Below are 10,768 nucleotides of genomic sequence, written 5' to 3'. Positions count from 1 at the left end.
ATGTGCCTGTTTAAGCACATTAAAAAAAAATGTTTCTATACAAACAACAATTGTAGCAAGTGCCACTTTACACAAAAATGTCTTTCCATTCTAAATAGACGTACAATATTATATTTCCCATCTTTATACTATTGCAAACTTTCTTTTTCAACATATCAAAAAGCGGAACAATACTATTCAGTTTACAAATAAACATCTGTTGTTTGATTAATATAATAATGCAATTTAGGGCATCGTTTCTCTTATCTTCAAAGCCAAAATTATATTTTGTAAATTGAACAAGATTCAAATTTGAGTTCTTTCATAAATCCAGTTTGAGGATTCATTCCAGATCTTTCTACTGATCTCACATTCATAAAATAAATGTACTATATCTTCAATTTCTTTTTTACAAAATAAAAATTTTGCATTGTTTACAATTTTCATCCTAAATAGTTGTTTAATTAAAAACAAAATGATATTTAAAATCCTATATTGAAAGTATTTCAGACTAACTGGTCTGAAACGAAATAGCACGTTATATTTTGGTATCAATACAGCTGGTAAATTGTAATTCAAATATCGTTCCCATTTTGAACTTACTGGAGACAAACAATTTGTATTGATAACGCTACGGTGGATAAGCTTGCGGCAGCTTAATAATAATAAAAATAATATTTATTTTTTATATAGCGCTTAATACAAATGTCTCTAAGCGCTTTACAAATATACTATTACCCCGGTCATTGGATTCACACTGTGTGCACAATCTCCACTCCCTGGGGTTAAGAAATGTGTAGTATTGTCACATCGCACATCGCATATATAGGCTTACCTAGTGTTACCCATATCAGATAGCTCCTCTACTGACATGAATTCAGTTAAAAAGGGGGAGATGATTATAAGTCATTGTTATCTATTCCTGAATTTGGGGCATTGTTTCGAGGGAGCAATCTATTAGTAACGCCAAACATAAATGCTGACAAGGTGACATCACATTTCACCCCAAGAAAATAAAATTAACCACACAGATTTTGAACTGAATAAAACGCTAATGAATTATTATTAAGATCGTTGAATATGAACCACTCTATTTAATTGTTTAATATTTGTATAAAGTGCTGCCTCACCTCTTACTTCCGAAATAAAAAGATGTATGCGCTTTAAGGAGGAAAACTCATATTGTTTACTCTGACACAGTGTCATTTTGACAAATTTAACATGTGATTTTCATTTTTGTTAATAGATATTATAAAAGTAAAGGCACTTGAACAACGTGTGGACGATAAAATGATGCAGCACTACAGGATAATATGTAACCTTACAGGGCCGACATCTGCCATCATTCAGACTGAGAAAATAATCAAAGAAAACAGGACTGCTCTTTTCAATACTCACCAAATGATGACCGATGTGAGAGAACGTAATATATCTACAAGAGTCGAACAAATGATCGACAAAGAAAATGAGCCAGGTAACACTAAAACTTCTACAGCAACATAGGAAGTTGATGTACAGAACACAACTCCTTCCGATAAAGTTTGCAACTAAAGGTAGGGTGAAGAATTGGACCCCAATTTGGGTTGCAAACTTGCACCGTAGAGCGACCATACGTGTATCCTTATGGTGCAGACATTTCCTACCCTACTTTTAAGTGTAAACTTGCCCCCTAGAGGGAGCAGATGTGCACCCTTATGGCGCAGACATTTGCTACAAAAGCAGCACCCCTTCGGGTGCAATTCTTCAACCTACTTTTAGGTGCAAACTTGCCCCCTAGCGGGAGAAGATGTGCACCCTTAGGCGTAGACGTCGAGTTCGCTTTCATCTTTTTTTTTTAAAACCTAGGCTAGCCATCCTGTTAATTTTTCAAAGCGGCGTGCAAAGAGGTCAAAACCAATTAAACTTTGATTATTTGTTGCTTTTCTTAAAAGGCAAAGATCCGAAGGAATACTACTGGATTTCGAACCCACTATTCTACGCTGACCTTACCGATTGAGCCAATGACTGGTTGATGAAATCACCTAGGATGGCTGGTCTACCCTTAAAAAAAGACAAAGTCCGATGATATCAAATGATATTGAGCTCATTGCATTTTGTATAATCATAATATTATGGAAAAGTTAAAAATACATTTTTATCTTTTAACATGTTTAATCTTGTTCTTGGATATCGACACAAACTTGAGGACATATTCAACTTTAAATTATTATTTGTTTATTATTAGGCCTTGATACAGACTACACCGGGTGCATATTTCGCACCCTCCAATATCTCGCACCCACAAGGGTGCACATTTACGCCGCCCATCAGTTATTGCACCCTAAAAGGAGCAGATCAGCACCCTCTGCCAAATACGCGTAGGTGGGTAAAAATCCGCATCCCAATTGCACCCTAATTTTGCAGTGTGTTGAATGTGGAAAAAAGACTCTTTTGTTACCTTTACTTTAGTATTAATTTTATATTGTATCATAGCTGATGACTGGCCTTCTAACGAGGAACTGAAAACGATTTCACGTCATCTCACACAAGAATCAATGAAGGAAATCTGCAGGAAACTAAACATTGACTGCAAAAACGATGATGCTAATGACGAAGGGAAACGGTTCGAACGTCTACATAAATGGAGAACCAATGTGTTAAATAAATCTTTAGTTGATAAATACAAGCAACTTGCTCCAGTCTTCGAATCAAACAACCTAGGAGGTATCTTACCCACATACCTTTTTCAATGTTACTTCTTAAAAATAACAATCTCTACAAATAAATAAATGTTTATTAAGATTTGTATCAATGCATGCAATCGTAATATAAATTAGAATTTCCTTGCAAATTCAGAGTTAAATTAATTTATTTGTTGTCACATCACTACTAATACAATGTTATTTCATTCACAATCACTGCTTGACTTAGGATTGAGTCGTCAAGTTGCATGAAACATTTTTTTAGTAATAAAAGCTAAGGAACATACATTATGTGCGTGGCCTGTAATCATAATTCCGGTTGTCTTTTTATAATCTCAAGGGTTGCTGCCAACTTTAAGAGGACCATATATCTACAAAGCGGAGCTCGTTGATATGGCTTTTCATCTGCTCATGCATGATCTCTATCCTATAGCTAAACAGCTGGGTATCAATGCCACTAAACTGGTATCATATCGACCCGCCTTCGATCCTTCACACCTTGAGATTGGAACCATCAAGTTACTCATTGATCCCTTCCAACCCTTCGAATCCACCAAGGACGAGGATAAACGAGTAATCTTCTCCCGTAAAATAGCGAGCCACTATACAGATATCTCTATTACAGGAATATTAGGTAAGAGTATATTGATAACGAATCTTAAATGTATATCCTCATTTTACGGTACCAAATGATCCCCCAGCAAAAAAGAGACAATAATAATGTTAAGTTTGTAGTAACATAATTCAAAGAATATTGATTGATCGTAGTGGAACCAGAAATAGAAATAGATGAAAATCCTTGATCGCCAATTTCAAGTTCAAGTTCAAGTTCATTTTATTCAACCGTTTAACAAAATCCAAATACAATACAAATAGGAATTCAAAATAAATGGTTAGGCTTGATCATGGAACACCCAATTACATTTAAATTTAGTTCTGGAACATACAAGCCACCTACCGAGCAATCAAACAATTGTCCACTTGTTGGCTAGCAAGAGTTGACATTCATTTCATAACATTATTTGCTGATAATGTTACCGTCGAAATTAACTAGTTGTCGCAAATATTTACATTGATATCGTTTAAGATAAATTATATCCTTTTCAAAGTACCTTTTTTATTTTCAAGAGTACGACATGAGCTATGGGGAGTTGTGTGCTATCTCGGAAGCAATAAATCAAAACCTAGAAGAACCTGCTGATCAAGGTAAGAATATATCTGCTGAGGCATAAAGTTTTTATGGAATATAGTTTGATGCATTCATGATCCAATCCGACATTATTTTGGTCTGATCCGATGATACGGTTTTCCCATCAATTTTCATCAATTCATCAATTAAGCCCATATTTCGAGGCATTTTACTTTTACACTTGAGGAATTCAGAAAAGTATCACGCAAGCAAACACAAACACAACAACATCAACAACAAACCAAAACTTTGGATGGTCGAATCCGTAATTTCATGTTGTCACTGATTTCATACACACAAATGCACTATTACGTTTAATAATGACGTTACAGAAGTTGATCTTGATGACTTTTTTTCTTTAGAAGCTACTTCTGGCATGCTTCAAGGTCAGGGAATCCCCGAATCACTTCAGGATGTGCTACAGCTGACTGATCAAGGCATAGCTGACCGTCTTGATGCCTCACACCCATTAACAGCATATGCGCTGTTAAAGATATGGAAAGAGTACCCACGACCGTCGGTTTTCAACTACCGTGCAGCTCTAGCTTATGAAGTACGGAGAACCGGGATGGCTGATCTCGCAGATGAAATAGCTGCAGGTTTGCCCATATGCTATATAATATATACTAAAGCTGAAGAGATACGGTTAAAGAAATTAGAAAACAAAGAAAGTTACTAAACTCATAGAAATAAAAAATGTAGGTCCGAATCGGTATTAAATATCAATGGTGGATCCAGGAATCTGTGATGCGGAGGGTGGAGGTTAAAGCGAGCACATCTCTCAAATAGTGCTAATGAAAAGGTGGGGGCGGAGGATGGGTCTTTTGAAGTTATTTACCTTTAGCTACAGCTTTTGTCAGCAAAGTGGAGAATGGATTATCATATATTTATCTTTGGTAGCAAGGTCTAAAAAAGTAGATCAGAAATAAAATGATGATAACAATAATTACACTGAGGATAATAATGATAACAATAATTACACTGAGGATAATAATGATAATAATAATAAAACATAATAATATAATGTTTTTTGTGTAGCGAAATTCAAATCAAAGTGAGTTCTCAAACAGAGAGCAAACGATCAAGATGATGAATATGTTGTTAGGGAATGGTCTACGTACAGGACGGTTTCCCATATTTGTATGAATATCTGTACGAATTACATATGCTCGATTATGGTCTTCATTCGTATGTGACAGGCAAATACATGAAAGCGAGGACAAGTCTCGCATTCATTGAAGACATGGTTCGGGGATTACATCAAGATCAGCTGGAATGCCTTAGGAATATACTAAAACTGAGTGGAACAGACCACTGGCCTACGAATACACCCTCAGATATCTCCAAGAAGATCTTTGACTGGGTGGCAAAATGGACAGCGGAAATGGGGAAATCCCGTGCCAGACAACCGGTCAAAACAGACGGGTCAACAGTCCCCGGTGCCTCCAAGTTAAGAGAGGATATTACGACGTCAACGCCCTTTAAGCACAGGGAACTTAATGATCGGCTCGTAGAGCATGGTTTTCTAGATCTCGCCCGTGAGATTATGATCATAGAGCAAAAAATTACAAGGTTGTAAATATGATTTGAGCAGAAATATAGGAATCTAACCAAGTTTATCTTAGTATAGAAACAAAGTCGTCCATTTAGTCTTTGATTGGGGGTATCATGGGCAATTTATATTTATTTTTTGACATTCAACTATTTGATACCTTCTTCTCTAGTGCCCTTCCCCAAGAGATAAGTAAGGTTGCCTTGTATACGGTGATTGATAGGAAGGAAGAGCGTTGTGGGATAGGTTTCTACCCAGGTGTTTCAATTCGATTTTTGTTGTAGAATCTTTGTTCATTTGATCTTCAGCTGGTATAAAATACGTGACTGGTAAATTAGAGGCTAGTGCATATTTCGAAGTTTTGGTAGAAATGTGTAAAACCCCTTCCTCTCTATACCATCGACTATATACTGCATAAGATTAACCTGAGTGTAATATGTTAAGTTTCAAACAGACTGCAAGAAAAAACATTATGACCCTGTATGTATATATCATATATAAGCTAATTTTTATTTAGGGATGCTATATGCCCACTATTATTCAGGAGGCATTTCCCTTGATTTAAAAGACAGAAATAGATATATATATACATATATATATATATATATATATACATATATAGACACTTAACAAATAATGTAATGTAAGTTATCAATAGCAACATGACTTACATTTTCCAAGGGCCATTTACACTTGCATGAGTTAATTAATTGAATGGTAATAACATTATTATGTTTATTTGTTCCCTCCCTTTGTAGCTGTAACATTTACTGATCTATTGTACATGTGTCTCTTTATTTTCCTTTTCAGTTTATTTGTTTGCGCTTTTCTTTTTATCAGTGAACATCAGCCTGCGAAACTTTAAATACAATACACAAATTTATGTTACGTGATTTTTTATCGAACCCATGACAGACTTCTGTACATGTAATAGTTATCCAAAGCTTTATGCAATGGAAGCGCCAATAATTATGATAACATATACACGTATCTACAGTATATGAAGGAATTATTGGTTAGGATGTAGTTCAGTTACAATAATGACCAATGATGTTTTGAATATAATTTGTTTGATATTTGTTTTACAGTGTAACTACATTGAAGTAAGGGCTCTGTCGCAAGGCTTTCTTTCGTGAGCTAAATATACCATATTATTGTATGCAGAACACATAATGAGAGTAACTAGTGATACATTCATCACATTTTGCAAAATGCTATATTTTAATGAATGGAGATAACTTAAAAATCCAAAGGTCTGTTAACATTTATTGTCGCTTTATAAAGGTAGGTCAATTGTGTTACAGGGTCCTCTTCCTCATTGTATGTTCATCAACTCTTTCGAAACCCATTAAAACTCGCTATTAAATCCAAAGACTTTTCTTGATGATAATTTCATCATAAGAATTATATTTTATTTTATTTGATGATGTTATGTATAATTGAAGCATTGGAACTAACTAATATCGAAAGGAAGTGCATTTATTAACATTATAATCCATGAATCGAAGCTGACAATCTGCTTCAATATATGAACAACAGGCTTAGAATGACGCAATTATGCTAGACAAAAGAAAATGCTCAAAGACTATAGCCAAAACATATTATATGTTACAGATTTCTAATTGTTTGGAAGCGAATTTCCAACTTTTGTCGCAAATAGAATGTAAACCATTAGTAATTAAATGTTCTAATTTCCAAACGGTCCCAGTCTCTATGGCAAAGCCAAAACCCTGACTGTTATTGCATCTGGATTATGAATAGTTGACGAACGGTTAAAAGTGTGCTTAATTTCATCTGAATATTGTTGAAAAATTGTAGTTTATCCCAATCCTTAATTCCAACCCTGCATATTCTTTCCGAAATGATTATAACAATCATCTTATTTTGAGAGATTTTCCCCAAGTTACTAAACAGGATTTAACGGAAAAATGATGAGATCATGAGAGGCAATGGGTATAATCGGAAAAAAAAAGGATATTTAGCTAACTACATACAAATCATACATAACTATGGAGAGAAAGAGAGAGGGTGAAAGGGAGGGAGAGAGAGAGAGAGAGAGAAAAAAAAAGAAATAGAGAGAGAGAAAGAGATAGAGAAATAGAGAGAGGGGATAGTACTATACGAAACATTGACAATTTCGTCATGTGGATGCGATCGAAAGAAAAGCAAAATTTCATAGCATTCAAAGGCTCCATTTTGATATAGCATTTCCATGAGACATTATGTTTATTACTTGAGTCTGATTTGTGAAAAATGACGAAGTAAAATAATGCTCTAAATCGTCTCAAAATCATTTTGCATACGTTTCAGGCCATTTTGAGCATTTCTTCAAAACACACGCATGCGCGCCAGATTTCCTTCGTCATGGACGTACGCAACATAGAATTGCCATTCTTTTTTCTTTCATGATATTTTTGATATTTTTCCGAACAAATTGATATCATGTTTATCTTTTTATGAATATCATTAATGGAATGAGTGTCCGTTCAGGCTAGACGTCCGTGCGCGCATCCTCTTGTAATATATAGCATTTATAGGCAAAAACATGCTTAGCTCTTTCGGATGCTCGGGGACCCCCAATTTTTGTTAATATTTGGATAAAGTATGAGTCGAAGATTTGATTTCATGTCTCATTTGGCCATTACGTACATCGCGACGTCATCATAATGGCATTGGAACTCAAAATACGAATATGCCTATGCATATTTATTGAAAATTTTCACTTGAATTTCTACCAGCTTCGGATATCATTGTTGTAGCTGAGAAAACTCTTTACACAGAAGGGGACATTTATTTTGTAATCAGATGTTGGGATCATGGCGATATTGTAACTATAAGATTTGATTTGAGAATCCCATTTTCCGTTTACGTGTAATGTCTACAGGCGCGTACACGGGAGGAAGGGGGGGTTAACCCCACCCCCTTGGTATTTTTATGTGTGTAAACTCCCCCTCCCCCTCCCATCACCCCCTAAAACCCTCCCTTTGGGGTTTTTTTTTCAATTATTAAAAAAAAAAAAAAAAAAAAAAATATTCCCATGGCTGGCCTAAAAAGGTGACCTGACCCCCCCCCCCCTCAACGGAGCCAAATGTCAAATTTTCAAATTTCAAATTTCGAGAAAAAAAAAATGCCCTCTAACCCCCCCCCCCCCCCCTTGGTATTTTTATGTGTGTAAACTCCCCCTCCCCCTCCCATCCCCCCCTAAAACCCTCCCTTTAGGTTTTTTTTTTTAATTATTAAAAAAAAAAAAAAAAAAAATATTCCCATGGCTGGCCTAAAAAGGTGACCTGACCCCCCCCCCCCCCCTCAACGGAGCCAAATGTCAAATTTTCAAATTTCGAGACCAAAAAAAAATGCCCTCTAACCCCCCCCCCCCCCCTTGGTATTTTTATGTGTGTAAACTCCCCCTCCCCCCCCATCACCCCCCCCCCCTAAAACCCTCCCTTTAGGTTTTTTTTTTTAATTATTAAAAAAAAAAAAAAAAAAATATTCCCATGGCTGGCCTAAAAAGGTGACCTGACCCCCCCCCCCCCCTCAACGGAGCCAAATGTCAAATTTTCAAATTTCGAGACCAAAAAAAAAAAATGCCCTCTAACCCCCCCCCCCCCCCCTTGGTATTTTTATGTGTGTAAACTCCCCCTCCCCCTCCCATCACCCCCCTAAAACCCTCCCTTTAGGTTTTTTTTTTTAATTATTAAAAAAAAAAAAAGAAAAAAATATTCCCATGGCTGGCCTAAAAAGGTGACCTGACCCCCCCCCCCCCCCCTCAACGGAGCCAAATGTCAAATTTTCAAATTTCGAGACCAAAAAAAAAATGCCCTCTAACCCCCCCCCCCCCCCCTTGGTATTTTTATGTGTGTAAACTCCCCCTCCCCCTCCCATCACCCCCCCCTAAAACCCTCCCTTTAGGTTTTTTTTTTTAATTATTAAAAAAAAAAAAAAAAAAAATATTCCCATGGCTGGCCTAAAAAGGTGACCTGACCCCCCCCCCCCCCCCTCAACGGAGCCAAATGTCAAATTTTCAAATTTCGAGACCAAAAAAAAAAAATGCCCTCTAACCCCCCCCCCCCCCCCCCTTGGTATTTTTATGTGTGTAAACTCCCCCTCCCCCTCCCATCACCCCCCCTAAAACCCTCCCTTTAGGTTTTTTTTTTTAATTATTAAAAAAAAAAAAAAAAAAAATATTCCCATGGCTGGCCTAAAAAGGTGACCTGACCCCCCCCCCCTCAACGGAGCCAAATGTCAAATTTTCAAATTTCGAGACCAAAAAAAAAATGCCCTCTAACCCCCCCCCCCCCCCCCCCCCCTTGGTATTTTTATGTGTGTAAACTCCCCCTCCCCCTCCCATCACCCCCCCCCTAAAACCCTCCCTTTAGGTTTTTTTTTTTAATAATTAAAAAAAAAAAAAAAAAAAATATTCCCATGGCTGGCCTAAAAAGGTGACCTGACCCCCCCCCCCCCCCCCCTCAACGGAGCCAAATGTCAAATTTTCAAATTTCGAGACCAAAAAAAAAATGCCCTCTAACCCCCCCCCCCCCCCCCCCCCCCCCCCCCCCCCCCCTTGGTATTTTTATGTGTGTAAACTCCCCCTCCCCCGCTTATTCAACGGCTGGCTGAGTCGTTGCGAAAGTTTCGGCCCGATTTATAAATGTTAACCCCCCCCCCCCCCCCCCCCCCCTTGAAAAAATCCTGCGTACGCGCCTGAATGTCTATGTGGAGTATTTTGGTACATTGGTCAAAGCACTTGCCTCCCATTCCGGCGATCCAGGTTCAATTACCGGTGGGTCAATTTTCTTTTTTGTTGTCACTTTTTTTCCTTTCGTTTTCTCTCTCTCTCTCTCTCTTCATCTTTCCGTTAACACCATGGGCATTTTAAAAAAGACAGACAACCTCATTCGTCAAATGACAAATTCAAATCTCGTTTTACTTTGAATTTATTAAAGAGGTAACTTAGCATGCCGGCTTTAGTACGCCTTGGAATACAGACTTTGGTAATGTCTCAAGAGTTATTAGAGATAAACGATTATGATAGCAAACATTATCTGATTAAAGTAAACACCAGACTAAATCAAGACTATTCAATGTAAAGGCATGTGCAGAGGCGTTGTTTGAGCCGTTTAATGGGTGCATTTGCAAGAGTGTGTGTGGATAGGGGGTGGGATAAGTTATTTTGGTTCAGGTCCCCGTAATATTAAAATGTATGATCTACATTAATCAATATTATCTCCTTCAAGCAATCTGACCTTTAAAATAAGTATTAACTAACGATTAATTTTATGTCACAGATAGGTGCAATCCGTAGTAAGATTGTGCAGCAAGATTGGAGATACAGTGCAGTTTTACGATTGATAGTATTGACTCACTAGG

The sequence above is a fragment of the Strongylocentrotus purpuratus genome, unplaced genomic scaffold, assembly GCF_000002235.5.
Source record: "Strongylocentrotus purpuratus isolate Spur 01 unplaced genomic scaffold, Spur_5.0 spur5_scaffold_3, whole genome shotgun sequence".
In the NCBI taxonomy this organism is placed as follows: domain Eukaryota; kingdom Metazoa; phylum Echinodermata; class Echinoidea; order Camarodonta; family Strongylocentrotidae; genus Strongylocentrotus; species Strongylocentrotus purpuratus.
This window is presented reverse-complemented; position numbering follows the sequence as displayed.